Raw genomic sequence first — 21915 nt, 5'->3', positions numbered from 1 at the left:
AAAGGTCTGTGGAACGGCATATACAATGTCAACCACTACTCAACCTCATCATAAATTGACTAATTTACTTGTGGAATGGCGCATACAGTGCAATGTGAAATAGATGCATAATACACGCTATCAAGTCACAACAAGGCCGACTTCAAAATGCCAACCTCCATAGGCGATGCGTGAGTTTCAAGTTTGGAGAAGCAATTTTTTCACCATAAAATTTCACCTTTATAATAAAGGATTGCATGCATCTATCATCGCATTTGCAGACTAATGTAAGATAGGTTACTGTTCCTAATGGGATGAGTAGATTGCATAGTCATAATTTAGGCTAATAATATAATTCAATCACTGTTGGCAAAACAGACAGTTCTGAACAATGCACGCCTGAGTGGGTAGTGACATAGAGTAGGCCTAATCAATGACGTTTCTTGTCCTTTCTTTACACTGGAAAATGTTGGCCTTTTATAAACACATTTCATGCAATTCTACTACAATTTATAGGATTGGAGACATAAGCAACATATTTTTTAATGCAACACAAATTAGTAGCCTACTCTGCTGACACTGATAAACAGATCAGTAAAAATGACCTTATCTTGAATGCAACCAGGCTTACAAAAAGGGGAGACACAAATTGTACAATAAGATGTCCATCTAGCCTGGAGAAGGAAATTATTGTCCCCAAAAATGTTTTCCAGTGGTACTGATCCAATGATAAAGACAGTGAATATGCGCACACTCACCGCTGGTGCCAATAAGATAGGCTACTGTTTGCTCAATTGGGAGTTGAGAATTTTGATAACTAGAGGAAGATTAGTATTTTCTTTGTCTTCTCTTTTCAGCAATAGCCATTTGCTTTCTTAACTATGTTTTTCCTACTATTGTATTTTGAAATATGGTGATGGCCTAGGCCTATTTAACTGCTTTTCACTGACCGCTGCAACTCAACAATCAGCTATTTGGTAGGCTATTTGTTGAGCACGCTGCCCAAATTGCTTGCTTAAAACAATCCACAGCTCATTTTTTAAAGAAGCTAATGATCCTCTGTGGCCAAATCATGCTCTCTGGTGTAGTATTTTGGATGTTTTTATTTATTTCTCAATAGGCAAGAGTAAGTAATTATATAGCCTAGCAAATGTTTGCAAATTTAATTATATTTACTTTAGGGGAAGCTTATCTTCCGCTAGCCTATTGAACGCTGTCTATGCCAACATCAATGTGAAAGTAACTGGTGCATAAATCAGCTGGCCGAGAGGCTTACAAAGCTGAGTTCAAATGCCAACATCAAATTCAAAGCAATCGGCGCACTGCCTAGATGGCTTACCGGTAAAGCAAACTGTCTGGCACTGTCTCTGCTCTCTGCTTTCTTAAAGTGAGAGAAAGGCATGCAGGTTGACAGCTTCTCTCCAAGCAATGCTCTGCATGGTTCTAAAGCCAGCCAATCAATACGCTAAACAGCCATTGCATTTTAATCGGGATTGGAATGATTTTAGTCAACTTTTTTGTAGCCTACTTTTACATTTTTGGTCTTCAGCTTGGACAGGGGTACTGAAGTACTATTTGAGAAGGTCCGGTCACACAATTTCCTAGGTGGCAAAGGTCCAGTTAGATGTTGTAATTTATTGGCGTAGTAACAAACCCCCACCCATGCGACCCCAAACTGTTTACCCCCCTCTTGTTGGCGGAGAGAACATTTTGCAGTTTTAAAGCTAATTTTCTGTAATTCAACTCATTTTGCATGGGGCAGATACATTTTTCTCTGTTTTAAAGCTCATCTGCAATTCTACAAATTCTGTGGTCAGGGTCCAGACCGCGGTCCGCCAGTTGAGCATGGGGGAGCTAGGTTATGGCTACTGCCATACCCTGTCATACCCAACTGACGCCCCTGGTTTAAACATTTTAGATGGCTGTTTCTCTTCGACAGCCCACATGGTTTCACAATGTTAGATGCTGTTTCTCTTCGACAGCCCACATGGTTTCACAATGTTAGATGCTGTTTCTCTTCGACAGCCCACATGGTTTTAGAATGTTAGGTGGCACTCTGTTTCTCTTCGACGGCCCACATGGTTTTAGAATGTTAGGTGGCACATACATAACTCACTCAGTCAAGTGCCATGGGGAAAGTACATGTGATTGTTTCACAGAAAAAACACACCATTGTGGTAATTCTATGTCCTATTCAGGCCTGAGTTAAAATAATATTTAGGGTATTTCAATGACTTTCAAAGACATTTAGAATTAAGTATTTCAATATACTTTTCAAATAGTATTTCTGAAGTATTCTGAAGTTTGTAATTTCCACTTTGAAATTTCAGACTTGATTTTCCCTTATGACAAAATGTATCAACCCCTACAAACATTTCCATTAATTATAATCCACATAATAATTCACATTTCTTGTTGCTGCAGGATCATTTTCCTGGTATAGCAAACTGGCCCAAATTAAGAGCCTACATCTGTTCATGGCAAAAGTTCACATTATACATTTTGACAAACAAATCACAGACAAATTATGGATGACCGGCCCCACGAGCAGACAACATCTCTTCCCTGATGGATGACCGGCCCCACGAGCAGACAACATCTCTTCCCTGATGGATGACCGGCCCCACGAGCAGACAACATCTCTTCCCTGATGGATGACCGGCCCCACGAGCAGACAACATCTCTTCCCTGATGGATGACCGGCCCCACGAGCAGACAACATCTCTTCCCTGATGGATGACCGGCCCCACGAGCAGACAACATCTCTTCCCTGATGGTCATTGCCTTAATAGGTCATCATGGCGATGGGTCTAAGGATGTTTAAGAGCTGTCTGGAAAGAGAGACAGAGAAGACACTAGACTAGGCCTCGACCCAATGACCCATGAACTCTAACCCTTACTGGTCATAACCCATGATGATTCAGCTGCCCCTAGCCTGCTGGCCGCAAGGCCATTTGTCCCAGACCTCTGTCATGACACACACACACACACAGACACACACACACACACACACACACACACACACACACACACACACACACACACACACACACACACACACACACACACAGACACACACACACACACACAGACACACACACACAGTCAACATTGAATTGATTACTGCATTGTGACATTCATATCCCCAGTAAATACATAATTGAATATGCTTTTGATAGGATTCGTCTCCTTTTACCCACATGCCCACATGCCCTTTTACCACTGCATGCCCTGTCGGCCATTGAAATCGTCTGCAACGTGTGTGAGAAACGTCTTGCATTGTAATACAGTTTTTTACAATCACTATGGCACTAATTTCAGAAACTTGACGTCATTTTTCAAAACTCTAGACACAAAACTCAAAATGGTCATCACTTGTAACACAGGCTGTCCAATGTTCAAAACATTGCATTGTGCATTCATATCTTTAAAGAAATCTTACACTTGCACAATCATTGATTCAAAATACAAATTTATTGTGAAATACCAATGAAACGTTAATTTAGATCACCCACACACAAGCAACTAATAGTTTCACTGTGTCATTGTTCGTACAATCATTAAATATTGCAGTACAAAATAGGTGATACATGTTTCATTATGGTACTACATGTAAATACATCCCTGTAAAAGTACTGCAGTAGTAGAGAGAATACCACAGACACAGTGGAATCATTGAACAAAATCTGAAATATATTGATGAAAAACAATACAGTACTGTAAAACATCAACTTGCTTGCTTGTACTGTAAAAAGCAAAACATAGGAGTGATTACTGTACTTCTACATTTTCATCAACTCTGTCTTGTGGATTTGGCCACAGGTTCTCATCTACATCACAATGGATGTTTTCATTAGCCAAACATCTTGTAAAAAACCTTCGGGCATGGCGAATCCAGGCCTGACACTGGTCTGCCGTGATGTCATTGCATGCGTCATCCATGTCCTGGAGAAGAGTGACTTGTTCATGAGGGCACCTATATAATATAATATGCCATTTAGCAGACGCTTTTATCCAAAGCGACTTACAGTCATGCGTGCATACATTTTTTTTTGTGTGTATGGGTGGTCCCGGGGATCGAACCCACTACCTTGGCGTTACAAGCGCCGTGCTCTACCAGCTCAGCTACAGAGGACCACCTATCATAAACCTTCCATCAATCGGGTTAAGGAAAGGAGAGTATGGGGGTAAATACAGGGTGGTAAATTGTGCATGGGCCTGAAACCATGCTTGCACCATATGAGCATGGTGGAACCTGACAGTATCCCACACAATGACATAGGTCACGCCATCAGCTCTACAGACCTGATCGAGCTCATCAAGGAAGGTTACAAGGAGAGCTGCATTATATGATCCAATACGAGGTCTGCGTCCCACCACACCATCTTCTGATATAGCCACACACATGGTAATGTTGGCCCCACGTTGTCCAGGTACTTTGATGGTTGCCCGCTGGCCAATTAAATTCCGACCTCTCCTCCTTGTCTTGGCCAGGTTAAAGCCTGCCTCATCCAAATATATGAATTTGTGATGGTTGTCATCAGCATCCAGCTCCATCACCCTCTAAAAATACATTTTGGAAAGAGATTTACTGATTACTGTACAATGAAGAATTATTAGGGAATTGTATTACAACAGCCATCTTGAAACTGAACATACCTGAACATACTCAGTCCTAATTTGCTTCACTCTGTCTGCATTTCTTTCAAAAGGCACACGGTATAGTTGTTTTAAAGACACCTGGTGCCTTTTCAGCATGCGTGCAATAGTCGGCAAACTTATGGATTACACATTGTTAAACATGTCTTCATTGTCCAAGATATGCTGGCGAATTTCTGTAAGGCGAATATCATTTCTGGCCCGAACCAAATCAACCACAGCCTGCTCTTGTAGGTCAGTCAGAATTTTGCCTCTGCCTCCCCTATTTGGCCCAGTCTCAATTCTACAGGGAACATTACAGTAAGAAGACACTTGGTCACATCACCTACTCTGTGATACACATTGGTATGCAGTCATTTGACAATTGAGAGTAGCATAATGTTTGGGGCATGCTGACGACTTACCGGTTCTCATTGCGGAATGTTCTGATTATTGAGGCCACGGTTGACCTTCTAAGGTTTGGTTGTATCATTGTAGCCGCCTCAGTCATTGTCATGCCATGATTTATGACATGGTCTACAACTATTGCTCAGATTTCATTGGACACTCTTTGCTGTTGCTGCCGCTGTCTTGGTCCGTGGCCTTGTCCTCTACCACGTTCCCACACATCTCTCAAACGAGGCCCACGACCACCTCTCAGAAGGGGTGCTTGTCCCCTGCCATTCCTTTGACCAACACGTCTTCCTCGTCTTCCTCCCATCACTGCTTGACCTCTATTGTGACCTGGATCACCTGCCAGCTCCATGTTACAGTACGTATCGCTATGTTGTTGCAAGTGGATCCCAATCAATTCTTTATATACTCTTTCCACAATGTGAACACAATCATCAGTAACAAGTTGGCAGAATTGGACAAGCAATTACAAGGGTCTGCATCCATACAGTGCAGTACTGTCAATACTGTAAATAGTCTGAAAAGGGGGTACATGGGACCATAGAAACGGTGTCTGATAAAGAATGATGATGAAATATTACATCCATAGATAATGTAGACTAATTGGTTCATGCTCCACGCTAATTGGTGACAATGAATCTCGTTATCTTGAAACTTTCATGATCTAAACATGGAATATTGTTTGTCTGTTTCCATACAACTATGCATTAAGAGTAATGCAACAGTTACTTATCATTTGGAGCAGTTGTATCAATTGATAGTTGGATAATTGTAATGAAATGAATAGACACTCATCTGAAATGTAATGCGTGAATTGCCTTTTGAAATAGTAGTACTTTGATGTTAAGTTGTGTCATATTGAACAGTTGATTTTTGTTAAATGAACAATTGATCTTAGTTTAATGTGTATTGTATCCAAGCAATTGAAAAAAGTGTTTTTTGATCATTGGTTGTGAGTTTTGTGTCTAGAGTTTTGAAAAATTACGTCAAGGTTCTGAAATTAGTGCCAAAGTGATTGTAAAAAACTGTAAATGGCAGCGAACCAGATGACACTACACTCTTAGAAAAAAAAGGTGCTATCTAGAAGCTAAAAGGGTTATTTGACTGTCCCAATAGGAGAACCCGTTGAAGAACTCTTTTTGGTTCCCGGTAGAACCTTTTTGAGTTCCATGTAGAAACTTTTCCACAGAGAGCTCTACATGGAACCCCAAAAAGTTATACCTGGAACCAAACAGGGTTCTATCTGGAACCAAAAAGCTTTCTCCTATGGGGACAGCCTAAGAACCCTTTTGGAACCCTTTTTTCTAAGAGTGTAGCCTACATTGTGAAACCAGTGCTTACTACACACATTAACATGGTGACTATGCCTGCATCCCAAATGGCACCCTTTTTCCTTATAGTGTGCTACTTTAGACCAGGGGTCTATGGGTCCATTTGGGATGCACCCTTTGACTACATACCCATCAGCGATACAGAGGTGTTTCTCCCCCTGTTACATATGGCTAAGTGTGTGTGTGTGTGTGTGTCCAAGGCTGTGTGTGTCCATGTCCAAGGCTGTGTGTGTTTGTGTGTGTGTCTGTGTGTGTGTGTGTGTGTGTGTGTGGGTGTGCTCAATTCTATGGTCAAATTAGTCACATACCCCCTCGTCCTCTTTAAGAACCCCACGCCCCCGTTGAACCCCTCTGTAACCTTGGGCAGTGTAGCGATACATTCTAATCCCGTTACAAGCTGATCGATGGCTGTCCGGCTCCTCTTCTGCTGACTCAGCCCAGTAAACGTATTGATTACTGCTGGGATCAGCTAGAACCGCTGACCAGCCGCCAATGACAGTCTGGCCAGAACAAATACTGGGGGTTATTTTGCCAGCCTGCAGGTTGAGTTCAGTCCTAGGGGACGCGATATGACTCCATGTGACTCGATATCAAGGGCAATTTCATTGCGGTGATTTGACACTGTTATGTACAGTGGGGGATAAAAGTATTTAGTCAGCCACCAATTGTGCAAGTTCTCCCACTTAAAAAGATGAGAGAGGCCTGTAATTTTCATCATAGGTACACGTCAACTATGACAGACAAAATGAGAAAAAAAAATCCAGAAAATCACATTGTAGGATTTTTTATGAATTTATTTGCAAATTATGGTGGAAAATAAGTATTTGGTCACCTACAAACAAGCAAGATTTCTGGCTCTCACAGACCTGTAACTTCTTATTTAAGAGGCTCCTCTGTCCTCCACTCGTTACCTGTATTAATGGCACCTGTTTGAACTTGTTATCAGTATAAAATACACCTGTCCACAACCTCAAACAGTCACACTCCAAACTCCACTATGACCAAGACCAAAGAGCTGTCAAAGGACACCAGAAACAAAATTGTAGACCTGCACCAGGCTGGGAAGACTGAATCTGCAATAGGTAAGCAGCTTGGTTTGAAGAAATCGACTGTGGGAGCAATTATTAGGAAATGGAAGACATACAAGACCACTGATAATCTCCCTCGATCTGGGGCTCCACGCAAGATATCACCCCGTGGGGTCAAAATGATCACAAGAACGGTGAGAAAAAATCCCAGAACCACACGGGGGGACCTAGTGAATGACCTGCAGAGAGCTGGGACCAAAATAACAAAGCCTACCATCAGTAACACACTACGCCGCCAGGGACTCAAATCCTGCAGTGCAAGACGTATCCCCCTGCTTAAGCCAGTACATGTCCAGGCCCGTCTGAAGTTTGCTAGAGTGCATTTGGATGATACAGAAGAGGATTGGGAGAATGTCATATGGTCAGATGAAACCAAAATATAACTTTTTGGTAAAAACTCAACTTGTCGTGTTTGGAGGACAAAGAATGCTGAGTTGCATCCAAAGAACACCATACCTACTGTGAAGCGTGGAAACATCATGCTTTGGGGCTGTTTTTCTGCAAAGGGACCAGGACGACTGATCCGTATAAAGGAAAGAATGAATGGGGCCATGTATCGTGAGATTTTGAGTGAAAACCTCCTTCCATCAGCAAGGGCATTGAAGATGAAACGTGGCTGGGTCTTTCAGCATGACAATGATCCCAAACACACCACCCGGGCAATGAAGGAGTGGCTTCGTAAGAACCATTTCAAGGTCCTGGAGTGGCCTAGCCAGTCTCCAGATCTCAACCCCATAGAAAATCTTTGGAGGGAGTTGAAAGTCTGTGTTGCCCAGTGACAGCCCCAAAACATCACTGCTCTAGAGGAGATCTGCATGGAGGAATGGGCCAAAATACCAGCAACAGTGTGTGAAAACCTTGTGAAGACTTACAGAAAACATTTGACCTGTGTCATTGCCAACAAAGGGTATAAAACAAAGTATTGAGAAACTTTTGTAATTGACCAAATACTTATTTTCCACCATAATTTGCAAATAAATTCATTAAAAATCCTACAATGTGATTTTCTGGAAAAAAAAATCTCATTTTGTCTGTCATAGTTGACATGTACCTATGATGAAAATTACAGGCCTCTCTCATATTTTTAAGTGGGAGAACTTGCACAATTGGTGGCTGACTAAATACTTTTTTTCCCCACTGTACATATCAGCACCATGAAGGGAGAGAAAGGGACTCAATGTTATGCACATACAGTGCATTCCCTAAAGTATTCAGCCCCCTTGACCTTTTCCTCTGTAGCTCAGTTGGTAGAGTATGGCGCTTGCAACGCCAGGGTTGTGGGTTCTATTCCCACGGGCGGTCAGTATGAAAAAAAATTATGCACTCACTAACTGTAAGTCGCTCTGGATAAGAGCGTCTGCTAAATTACTAAAATGTTCTAAAATTGACAAAATTGGTTTTCATCAATCTACACACAATACCTCATAATGACAAAACAAAAACATACTGAAATATAACATTTACATAAGTATTCAGACCCTTTACTCAGTACTTTGTTGAAACACCTTTGGCAGCGATTACAGCCTCGAGTCTTCTTGGGTATGACGCTACAAGCTTGGCACACCTGTATTTGGGGAGTTCTCCCATTCTTCTCTGCAGATCCTCTCAAGCTCTCTCAGGTTGGATGGGGAGAGTCGCTGCACAGCTATTTTCAGGTCTCTCCAGAGATGTTCGATCGGGTTCAAGTCCGGTCTCTGGCTGGGCCACTCAAGGACATTCAGAGACTTGTCCCGAAGCCACTCCTGCGTGGTCTTGGCTATGTGCTTAGGGTCGTTGTCCTGTTGGAAGGTGAACCTTTGCCCCAGTCTTAGGTCCTTATTGCTCTGGAGCAGGTTTTCATCAAGGATCTCTCTGTACTTTGCTCTGTTCATCTTTCCCTCGATCATGACTAGTCTCGCAGCCCCTGCCGCTGAAAAATATCCCCACAGCATGATGCTGCCACCATCATGCTTCACCATAGGGGTGGTGCCAGGTTTCCTCCAGACGTGATGCTTGGCATTCAGGCCAAAGAGTTCAATCTTGGTTTCATCAGACCAGAGAATCTTGTTTCTCATGGTCTGAGAGTCATTTAGGTGCCTTTTGGCAAATTCCAAGCGTGCTGTCATGTGCCTTTTACTGAGGAGTGGCTTCCGTCTGGCCACCCTACCATAAAGGCCTGATTGGTGGAGTTCTGCAGCGATGGTTGTCCTTCTGGAAGGTTCTCCCATCTCCACAGAGGAGCTCTGGAGCTCTATCTTGGGGACCTTCAATGCTGCAGAAATTTTTTGGTACCCTTCCCCAGATCTGTACCTCAACACAATCCTGTCTCGGAGCTCTATGGACAATTCCTTTGACCTCATGACTTGGTTTTTGCTCTGACATGCATTGTCAACTGTGGGACCTTATATTGACAGGTGTGTGCCTTCCCAAATCATGTCCAATCAATTGAATTTACCACAGGTGGACTCCAATCAAGTTGAAAAAACATCTGAAGGATGATCAATGGAATCAGGATTTCGATTTCGAGTGTCATAGCAAAGGGTCTTAATACTTATGTTTTTAAAATAATACATACCTGTTTTCGCTTTGTCATTATGGGGTAATGTGTGTAGATTGATGAGGAACAAAATAATGTAATCAATTTTAGATTAAGGCTGTAATGTGACAAAATGTGGAAAAAGTCAAGGGGTCTGAATAATTTCCGAATGCACTGTATCAGCTCCATGAAGGGAGAGCAAGGGACTCAACACCATTATGTAGATATCAACCGTGAGAAACATAAGTCAACATCTCGAGGCCCTCAAATGTAAATCTGGACCTCGAAGCTAGTTCCACTGCTTTTTTTTATTGTTCCCCTCTATTCGAGGACTGATTTAGACCTGGGACACCAGGTGGGTGCAATTCATTATCAGGTAGAACAGAAAACCAGCAGTTGTCCGGACCTCGTAGGGTAACATTTGAATACCCCTGGTCAATGGCTGGTCACCCCTCACCCCTACCAGCTGACTGTCTGACAGACCCCCCCCAACCCCTGGCCCCTGGCATGCACCCCTCACTCCTACCAGCTGACTGACACACCACCCCACCTCACCTCACCCCTACCAGCTGACTGACACACCACCCCACCTCACCTCACCCCTACCAGCTGACTGACACCCCACCTCACCTCACCCCTACCAGCTGACTGACACACCACCCCACCTCACCTCACCCCTACCAGCTGACTGACACACCACCCCACCTCACCGCACCCCTACCAGCTGACTGACACACCACCCCACCTCACCTCACCCCTACCAGCTGACTGACACCCCACCTCACCTCACCCCTACCAGCTGACTGACACACCACCCCACCTCACCTCACCCCCTACCAGCTGACTGACACACCACCCCACCTCACCGCACCCCTACCAGCTGACTGACACACCACCCCACCTCACCTCACCCCTACCAGCTGACTGACACACCACCCCACCTCACCTCACCCCTACCAGCTGACTGACACCCCACCCCACCTCACCTCACTCCTACCAGCTGACTGACACTCCACCTCACCTCACCGCACCCCTACCAGCTCACTGACACCCCACCTCACCTCACCCCTACCAGCTGACTGACACCTCACCCCACCTCACCTCACCCCTACCAGCTGACTGACACCCCACCTCACCTCACCCCTACCAGCTGACTGACACCCCACCTCACCTCACCCCTACCAGCTGACTGACACCCCACCCCACCCCTACCAGCTGACTGACACCCCACCACACCTCACCCCTACCAGCTGACTGAAACCCCACCTCACCTAACCTAACCCCTCACCCTTCCAGGTGACTGAAACCCCACCCCACCTCACCTAACCTAATCCCTCACCCCTACCAGCTGACTGAAACCCCACCTCACCTAACCTAACCCCTCACCCCTACCAGCTGACTGAAACCCCACCTCACCTAACCTCTCACCCCTACCAGCTGACTAAAACCCCACCCCACCTCACCTAACCTCTCACCCCTACCAGCTGACTAAAACCCCACCCCACCTCACCTAACCTAACCCCTCACCCCTACCAGCTGACTGAAACCCCACCTCACCTAACCTAACCCCTCACCCCTACCAGGTGACTGAAACCCCACCTCACCTAATCTAACCCCTCACCCCTACCAGCTGACTGAAACCCCACCTCACCTAACCTAACCCCTCACCCCTACCAGCTGACTAACATGATGACATTACCCCCCTGCCCTCTACACACACACACACACACACACACACACGTCCACCCGTCTCAAATGCTCAGCAACTATCATTGTCACTGTCAGTTTGGGTGGAGTGACATCACCGTTGCCGCCGACAACCAAAATGTGGCTTCCAATGACAATGAGATGGTTCTTAATTAATTATTAACGCAGCGGACATACTAACAATGCCAGGGTCGTTAGCCTAGCAACACAAAGGTCACGCAACGATAATATGAAGAGTAGCCACTGTGAAATAATGTTTCAGATGAGCTGCCCCTAGGGGTTGTGTTCATTAGGACACACAATGGAAATCTTTTTAGAATGTTTTGCAACAGACGACGAAAAGTCCAGTTACCCTGTCCCTGTTTTGGTCAATTCTCTTCATTTTGGACCCTACTGAACACAGCTGAGGGATGTGATTTTAGGAGAAAAATTTTAACCAAGAGACAGTAGTAGTAGTAGTAGTAGTAGTAGTAGTAGTGCTAGTCTGGTCTAGTGGTAGTGTGTTACAGGAGTGGGTCACAGTTCCGGAGAGACACACTAGGTGTCATCCTCCGACAACCTTAGGCACCTCCTCACTCACAGTCGGGACTAATCATCATCCTATTGGTGCCACCTGTGTCTATCTGATTCACCTGTGTATTTATGCCCTCACTTCCCTGTGTTCCCTTGCTCAGTTTTCTCTGCTAGTTTCACTATGCCAAGCAGTACTAATCAATGTCTGATAGCGGGACGTATGGACAGGTAGGTGAGAAGTGTTCTCCCTGTTTAGTTATTATTTCAGTCATAGTTAGTATTTCATATTTTTGGCTGTCTTATTTGCTCCGCCTTTCTTTTTCGTGTAAAGTCTGTTATTTTGTATCCTGGCTTCGGGACCATCAGTAAAGTTCCTTGTTTCACCATCTCTGCCTACTGTCTAAACTGCACCGCACGTGGGTCCCACCTCACACCATCCCTTACAGTAGTGTATGTGGGATTCAGACCACCCATTGCCAGAGTTGACAGGTGTTTAAACCCCGGGCCTACCCTGACACCTTCAACACTACATTTCCCCCTGTCATCTCTCTAACCATCTTCACTTTGTCTAAAATAAATATGGAAGGAGTACGGAATTCAATTTTAGAAATTAGACAACAGTAACCCTGAATGGCCATCTCCTAAGGTAGACGTAAGCCTTCTACGTAAGCCTAGCTCAGGTCACTTTAACTCTGATGTACTGTGTGCATCTTAGGACACCCACAGCTTCAGGACAACCTCTTTCAATCTCAGCAGGACTTGTTTAAATTTAAGCAGGAGTTGCCTCTGAGCCTGTCCTAATATGGACACCGTACAATTGGTCTTTTGGCATTATTGTACCTAGAGAAGGGAGTCATTCCTCCGCTCCAAGGTGAACTTCCCCTAGGTACAGAACTAGGATCAGCTTCCCCTCCTCCAGTCCTAACCTTAGCCATTAGTGGGGGAAATTAAAAACTGTCCTAAGATCAGAGTCTAGGGGCTACTTTATTAGTAGAGGATTAGTAAAGATAGGATCTAGGTTAAGGCTCTAGACAGTCCATCTGTTGTTTGGGGATTTTTCCCGGACATCCAACAACCGTGAACTCCTGCCGTACACCTCTCCTTCCTCCATAAATACTAAATACTCCCTAACTCCCCCACCTCACACCTGCTCCTTCCTGCCATAAATACTAAATACCCCTAACTCCCCCACCTCACACCCTTCCCTTCCCTCCATGAATACTAAATACCCCTAACTCCCCCACCTCACACCTCTCCTTCCTGCCATAAATACTAAATACCCCTAACTCCCCCACCTCACACCAGCTCCTTACTGCCATAAATACTAAATACCCCTAACTCCCCCACCTCACACCTGTCACTTCCAACCATAAATACTAAATACCCCTAACTCCCCCACCTCACACCTTACCTTCATGCCATAAATACTAAATATCCCAAACTCCCCCACCTCACACCCTCCTTCCTGCCATAAATACTAAATACCCATGACTCCCCCACCTCACACCTTCCTCTTCCTGCCATAAATACTTAATACCCTTAACTCCCCCACCTCACACCATTCCATCCTGCCATTATTTTTTTATTTAATATGTTGGCTTTATTTATCCAGGAAAGTAGAATAAATTATTGTTATTTTAACATGGCGACCTATAAGGCCCCTCTAATCAGTACTTATATTGGAACACTATTGTAGGAGATGGAAGTGGAACTAGTAACCAAATTATCAGAGAGACCAAAAAGAACTGCGGTAAAACACAAACACCTCATAATATTGTGTTTCCCTTGGCGACAAACTACACCTCCTATGTTCTCTCAGCAGAACTCCTTCCCCTCTTCTCCTGTAGCCCTGCCCTACACTGTACTAGTAATTTCATCTCCCTCTTTCCATCTCTCTCATTCTCTCCATCTCTGTGCCCCTCTCTCTCCATCTCTGTCTGTTCCAGTTTCCCATGCTCCTAGTGCTGATAACCCAGCTTAGTGATTTCCACACTGGCACACACACACAGCCTTGGGCACGGACACACACAGCCTTGGACACATGTACACACACACACACACACTTAGCCATGACCCTTCCCCTTGCCTCCATACAGTGACCTGTATGTAACAGGGGGAGAAACACCTCTGTCGCAGATGGGTATGTACACTACCGGTCAAAAGTTTTAGAACACCTACTCATTCAAGGGTTTTTCTTTATTTTTACTATTTTCTACATTGTAGAATAATAGTGAAGACATCAACACTATGAAATAACACATATGGAATCATGTAGTAACCAAGAAAGTGTTAAACATATCCAAATATATTTTATATTAAGTAGCCACCCTTTGCCTTGATGACCGCTTTGCACACTGTTGGCATTCTCTCAACCAGCTTCATGAGGTAGTCACCTGGAATGCATTACAATTAACAGGTGTGCCTTCTTAAAAGTTAATTTTTGGAATTTCTTTCCTTCTTAATGCGTTTGAGCCAATCAGTTGTGTTGTGACAAGGTAGGGGGGTATACAGAAGATAGCCCTATTTGGTAAAAGACCAAGTCCATATTATGGCAAGAACAGCTCAAATAAGCAAAGAGAAACGACAGCCCATCATTACTTTAAGACGTGAAGGTCAGTCAATACGGAACATTTCAAGAACTTTGAACGTTTCTTCAAGTCGCAAAAACCATCAAGCGCTATGATGAAACTGGCTCTCATGAGGACCGCCACAGGAAAGGAAGACCCAGAGTTACCTCGGCTGCAGAGGATAAATTCATTAGAGTTTCCAACCTCTGTAACGATCCCGGCAGTCTGAGTCGGGTCCTGTCTGTGGTCTAGTTGTTCTGCTCGTGATCTCCAGTTTCCCGAGGGTGCTGGAACGCTCCGGGGAGCTCTCTTGATTTCCGCACCTGCATCCCATCAGCAATCTGCACACCTGGTCCTGATCATCACCCTTCTTAGGCTCTGGTCTAACATCCATTCCCTGCCGGATCGTTAGCCATTAACATCATTCTCCCGGAACCTTCACCCAACCCCTGCCGTGCCATCGTTTAATCTGCCACTTCACCTCCACCTACTCATCTCCGCCACCCGCTCCGTCTCCTGGATTATTCTGCACCTTTTGAATCTGTAATAAACACTCACCTTCGTTCAACTCTCCTTGTCCTGGTCTGCTTCTGGGTTCTGTCTTAGGGAACCGTGACAGAACGATCCGGCCATTAATGAACCCAGCGGATCTGGACTCTGTTCGCCATGCCATTTCCCATCAGGAGAAGATGTTGGGACAACATAGCACGGCACTACAGGAGATCGCGTTGTCAGTTCGGAACCTTTCTACCGGTCTGACGGAGGTCCAGAACCAACGCGAGTTTCCGGTGGAGGATCCACTACCGGTTTCACCCATCTCGCCTGCCGCTTCTGGAGCTGTGTCCTTCCGTGAGCCCAAGGTTCCGGCGCCGGATAAATATGAGGGGGAGCTGGGAAGATGCCGTTCCTTCCTTATGCAGTGTGGATTAGTGTTCGATCTACAGCCCTACTCTTATGCCACAGACAAGGCTAGGATAGCCTTTGTGATTGAGTTGCTGCGTGGTCGAGCGCTGGAGTGGGCTTCAGCCGTTTGGGAACGACAGGATCCCTGCCTGGCTTCATACCAGGGGTTCACGGCCGAGATGAGGAAGCTCTTCGACCATTCCGTCCGAGGGAGGGACGCAGCTAGGCGCCTGTTTTCGCTTCGCCAAGGAACTCGCAGCGTGGCCGACTTCGTGATCGAGTTCAAGACGTTGGCTGTGGAGAGTGGGTGGAATGAGGAGTCTCTGCAAGCGGCCTTTTACCAGGGTCTGTCGGAGCAGCTCAAGGATGAGTTGATCTCCTATCCGGAGCCTAGTGACCTGGACGGCTTGGTAGCCTTGTCTATTCGGGTGGATAATCGAGTCCGAGAGCGAAGGAGGGAGAAGCAATGGGGTCCGTCCAATCGATCAGCTTCTCAGTTCCCAGTCGGGTCGGGTGGTGGACCAGAACACGTCGATCATTCTCCACCACAAAGGATTAGTGGAGAGGTTCTCTCTCCCGATTCTGAACCCATGCAAGTGGGGCGGCACGGGTTAACCAAGGAGGAGCGTCAACATAGACGTAAGACCAACTGTTGCCTCTACTGTGGTAGCTCGGGACATTACATCTCCACTTGTTCCCGGCGGTCGTCAAACTGCCCGGCTCGCTAAAGTTGGGAGGACTTTTAGCGAGCCAGTTTCAACCTCTCAGTACCTCTGTCAGACCCCGTTTCCCGGCTACCCTTGTGAACAGGAATCAGAGCTTAGCGATTAACGCTCTTGTCGATTCAGGTGCCGATGGAAGCTTTCTTGATGCCGAGTTGGTGGAACAGCTGGGGCTTTCCAAGGAGCAATTGCGGAAGCCATTGAAGCGACCACTCTGAACGGCAGTAGTCTGGCACGTATCACGATGAGGACTGAACCGGTTAAGATGCTGTTGTCGGGGAATCATTCGGAGATGATTTCATTCTTCATTCTGCCGTCTTCCCATGTTCCTCTGGTCCTTGGATACCCCTGGCTGAAGGAACACAATCCCACGTTCGATTGGGTGACGGGCAAGGTAACGAGTTGGAGCCTTGATTGTCATGCTAACTGTCTCAAGACTGCCTGTCCCCATTCGGTTCCCAGTCAGGTGATTGAGGCTAAACCCCCAGATTTGTCCCTGGTTCCCGAGACATATCACGATTTGGGGAAGTGTTCAGTAAGCAGAAGGCTCTGTCACTCCCTCCCCACCGACCATATGATTGTGCCATCAACCTGTTCCCTGGAGCTGTCTACCCCAAGGGAAGGTTATACAGTATCTCCCGACCTGAACGTGAGGCTTTGGAGACCTACATCAAGGAGTCCCTAGCGGCTGGTCTCGTTCGTCCCTCGTCATCACCCCTGGGGGCAGGATTCTTCTTTGTGGGTAAGAAGGATGGCTCTCTTCGACCGTGTATTGATTATCGGGGGTTGAATGACATCACGGTCAAGAACAAGTATCCCCTGCCCTTGATGAGTTCTGCCTTCGACTCCTTACAGGGTGCTACGGTGTTCACCAAGCTAGACCTACGCAATGCGTATCACATGGTCCGGATCAGAGAGGGAGACGAGTGGTTGACGGGTTTCAATACACCGATGGGTCACTTCGAGTATCAGGTGATGCCGTTTGGACTGACCAATGCTCCAGCGGTATTCCAGAGTATGGTGAACGACGTCCTGAGAGATATGATCGGTCTCTTTGTGTTTGTTTATCTGGATGACATTCTGATCTTCTCGAAGGAACCTTCCGACCACGTCCAGCATGTCCGGCAGGTTCTGCAGCGATTGTTGGAGAATCGCCTGTTCGTGAAGGCCGAGAAGTGCGAGTTTCACGCCCACACAACATCCTTTCTCGGGTACATCATCTCCAGGGGAGAGATTAGGATGGACCAGGAGAAGGTTAGAGCGGTTCTGGAATGGGCCCAGCCCGGTACGAGATTGCAGCTCCAGAGATTTTTGGGGTTTGCGAATTTCTACCGCAGATTCATCCGGGATTACAGCCGTGTGGCCGCTCCGTTAACTGCCTTGACTTCCAGTATCAGGACCTTCAAGTGGAATCCGGAGGCGGATCGAGCGTTTCTGGATTTGAAGAGGCGATTCACCAACGCACCGATTCTCTCTCAACCGGACACGGCCCGTCAGTTCGTCGTTGAAGTGGACGCGTCTGATGTGGGAGTTGGCGCCATCCTGTCGCAGCGATGCTCCACGGACAGTAAACTCCATCCCTGCGCCTACTACTCTCGTCGCCTTTCGCCTGCGGAGAGGAATTACGATGTGGGTAACCGGGAGCTTCTCGCGGTGAAACTTGCCTTGGAGGAGTGGCGCCACTGGTTGGAGGGGGCGGAGCAACCGTTTATTGTCTGGACTGACCACAAGAATCTTGCTTACGTGCAATCGGCTAGACGTCTCAACTCCCGTCAGGCCAGGTGGTCGTTGTTTTTCGGACGATTCAATTTTTTCCCTGACGTTCCGACCTGGATCTAAGAACGGCAAGGCGGACGCCTTGTCTCGGATGTTCTCCAAGACGGAGGAGAGTGGGTCCAAGACCGAGACAATTCTCCCCCGGAACTGCGTCGTGGGAGCTGTTAGGTGGAAGATTGAGGAGGAGGTGATGGCGGCCCTTCGGGCGCAGCCCGGTCCCGGTAACGGTCCACCCGGTCGGTTGTTTGTGCCTGAGTCGGTTCGTCCTGCGGTCCTCAAATGGTCCCACGCCAGCAAGATGGCTTGTCACCCTGGCGTGGCTCGGACGATGGCGTTTCTTCGCAGACGTTTTTGGTGGCCTGCCATGGCCGAGGATACTCGGGGTTATGTTGCTGCCTGTCCAGTGTGTGCGCAGAATAAGAGTACCAATCGGCCCAGCTCTGGACTACTTCACCCCTTCCTATTCCCCGGCGACCATGGTCGCATCTGGCCCTGGACTTTGTCACTGGGTTGCCCGCTTCTGAGGGGAACACAGTCGTTCTGACTATCGTGGACAGATTCAGCAAGTTCGCCCACTTTGTGCCAATTGCCAAGCTTCCCTCTGCCTCGGAGACGTCCGAGATCCTGGTTAGGGAGGTTTTCAGGGTCCACGGGTTGCCCAGTGATATCGTTTCCGACCGTGGCCCTCAGTTTACCTCTGCTGTCTGGAAGTCCTTCTGTTTGGCCATTGGAGCTATAGTCAGTCTCACATCTGGGTTTCACCCCCAATCTAATGGTCAGGCGGAGAGAGCCAACCAGAAGATGGAATCCACGCTACGCTGCCTGGCCTCTTCCAACCCCACCTCCTGGGTCTCTCAGTTGCCTTGGGTTGAGTATGCCCACAATACTCTCCCTACATCTGCCACTGGGATGTCTCCCTTCCAGTGCCTGTATGGCTACCAACCTCCCTTGTTCCCTTCTCAGGAGAAGGAGCTCTCAGTGCCTTCTGTTCAGGCCCATATTCGTCGTTGCCACCGGACCTGGCATCGGGCCAGAAAGGCACTCCTTAGAGTTTCGGACCGGTATCAGCTCCAGGCGAATCGTCGCCGGATCCCCGCTCCCACCTACACCATCGGAGATAGGGTCTGGTTGGCCACACGGGATCTTCCTTTACGGACTGAGTCTAGGAAGTTGTTACCGAAGTTCATTGGTCCGTTTGTGGTGGAGAAGGTGATCAATCCGGTGGCAGTTCGACTCAAACTCCCGAGGACGCTCAGAGTCCATCCCACCTTTCATGTCTCCTGCCTCAAGCCTGTTTTCCTCAGTCCTCTGTTGCCTCCTCCGCCTCCTCCTCCTCCTCCTCGGATGATCGGAGGTGGTCCTGCCTACACGGTGCGACGCATCATGGATTCCAGACGGCGGGGCCGGGGTTTCCAGTATCTCGTGGACTGGGAGGGGTATGGTCCTGAAGAGAGGAGTTGGATTCCGCGGCGACAGATCCTAGATGCTGACCTCATCAGTGACTTCTACCGCCTCCATCCTGGCGCTCCGGGGAGTCCGCCCGGTGGCGTTCGTCGGAGGGGGGGTACTGTAACGATCCCGGCAGTCTGAGTCGGGTCCTGTCTGTGGTCTAGTTGTTCTGCTCGTGATCTCCAGTTTCCCGAGGGTGCTGGAACGCTCCGGGGAGCTCTCTTGATTTCCGCACCTGCATCCCATCAGCAATCTGCACACCTGGTCCTGATCATCACCCTTCTTAGGCTCTGGTCTAACATCCATTCCCTGCCGGATCGTTAGCCATTAACATCATTCTCCCGGAACCTTCACCCAACCCCTGCCGTGCCATCGTTTAATCTGCCACTTCACCTCCACCTACTCATCTCCGCCACCCGCTCCGTCTCCTGGATTATTCTGCACCTTTTGAATCTGTAATAAACACTCACCTTCGTTCAACTCTCCTTGTCCTGGTCTGCTTCTGGGTTCTGTCTTAGGGAACCGTGACAACCTCAGAAATTGCAGCCCAAATAAATGCTTCACAGAGTTCAAGTAACAGGCACATTTCAACATCAACTGTTCAGAGGAGACTGTGTGAATCATTCCTTCATGGTCGAATAGTTCAAAAGAAAAAATAATAAATAATATGCCATTTAGCAGATGCTTTTATCCAAAGCGACTTACAGTCATGCGTGCATACATTTTTACGTATGGGTGGTCCAGGGGATCGAACCCACTACTCTGGCATTACAAGCGGCGTGCTCTACCAGCTGAGCTACAAGAAACCACTACTACAGGACACCAATAAGAAGAAGAGACTTGCTTGGGCCAAGAAACACGAGCAATGGACATGAGACAAGTGGAAATTTGTCCTTTGGTCTCGAGTCCGAATTTGAGATTTAAGGTTCCAACCGCTGTGTCTTTGTGAGACGCGGTGTGGGTGAACGGATGATCTTCGCATGTGTTTTTCCCACCGTAAAGCATGGAGGAGGAGGTGTTATGGTGTGGGGGTGCTTTGCTGGTGACACTGTCTGTGATTTATTTCGAATTCAAGGAATTCACACTTTACCAGCATGGCTACCACAGCATTCTGCAGCGATACGACCATCCCATCTGGTTTGGGCTTAGTGGGACTATCATTTGTTTTTCAACAGGACACTGACCCAACACACCTCCAGGCTGTGTAAGGGCTATTTTACCAAGAATGAGAGTGATGGAGTGCTGCATCAGATAACCTGGCCTCCACAATCCCCCGACCTCAATCAATTTGAGATGGCTTGGGATGAGTCGGACCGCAGAGTGAAGGAAAAGCAGCCAACAAGTGCTCAGCATATGTGGGAACTCCTTCAAGATTATTGGAAAAGCATTCCAGGTCAAGCTGGTTGAGAGAATGCCAAGAGTGTGCAAAGCTGCCATCAAGGCAAAGGGTGGCTATTTGAAAATATATTTTGATTTGTTTAACACTTTTTTGGTTACTACATGATTCCATATGTGTTATTTCATAGTTTTGATGTCTTCACTATTATTCTATGATGTAGAAAATAGTACAAATAAAGAAAACCCCTTGAATGAGTAGGTGTTCTAAAGCTTTTGACCGGTAGTGTAGTCAAAGGGTGCATCCCAAATGGACCCATAGACCCCTGGTCTAAAGTAGCACACTATAAGGAAAAAGGGTGCCATTTGGGATGCAGTCATAGTCACCATGTTAATGTGTGTAGTAAGCACTGGTTTCACAATGTAGGCTACACTCTTAGAAAAAAGGGTTATTCAGCTGTCCCCATAGGAGAACCCTTTTTGGTTCCAGGTAGAACTTTTTGGGGTTCCATGTAGAACTCTCTGTGGAAAGGGTTCTACATGGAACTCAAAAGGGTTCTACCTGGAACCAAAAAGGGTTCTTCAACGGGTTCTCCTATGGGGACAGTCAAAGAACCCTTTTCGCTTGTAGATAGCACCTTTTTTTTCTAAGAGTGTAGTGTCATCTGGTTCGCTGCCATTTATTACAGTGCAAGACTTTTCTCACACATGTTGCAGACGATTTCAATGGCCGACAGGGCATGCAGTGTATTGTGGGTAAAAGGAGACGAATCCCACCAAAAGCATATTCAATTATGTATTTACTGGGGATATGAATGTCACAATGCAGTAATCAATTCAATGCTGACAGTGTGTGTGTGTGTGTGTGTGTGTGTGTGTGTGTGTGTGTGTGTGTGTGGTCTTCACAGTAAAGAGCCATGTGTCTGCTGAGGGACAGGGTTCCCTACAGAAACACCCTGAAAAAAAGAGGGAGGGAGA

The sequence above is a fragment of the Coregonus clupeaformis genome, chromosome 36 (genome assembly GCF_020615455.1).
Source record: "Coregonus clupeaformis isolate EN_2021a chromosome 36, ASM2061545v1, whole genome shotgun sequence".
Classification (NCBI taxonomy): domain Eukaryota; kingdom Metazoa; phylum Chordata; class Actinopteri; order Salmoniformes; family Salmonidae; genus Coregonus; species Coregonus clupeaformis.
The sequence above is the reverse complement of the archived record's forward strand: the minus strand, read 5'-3'. Positions refer to the sequence as shown.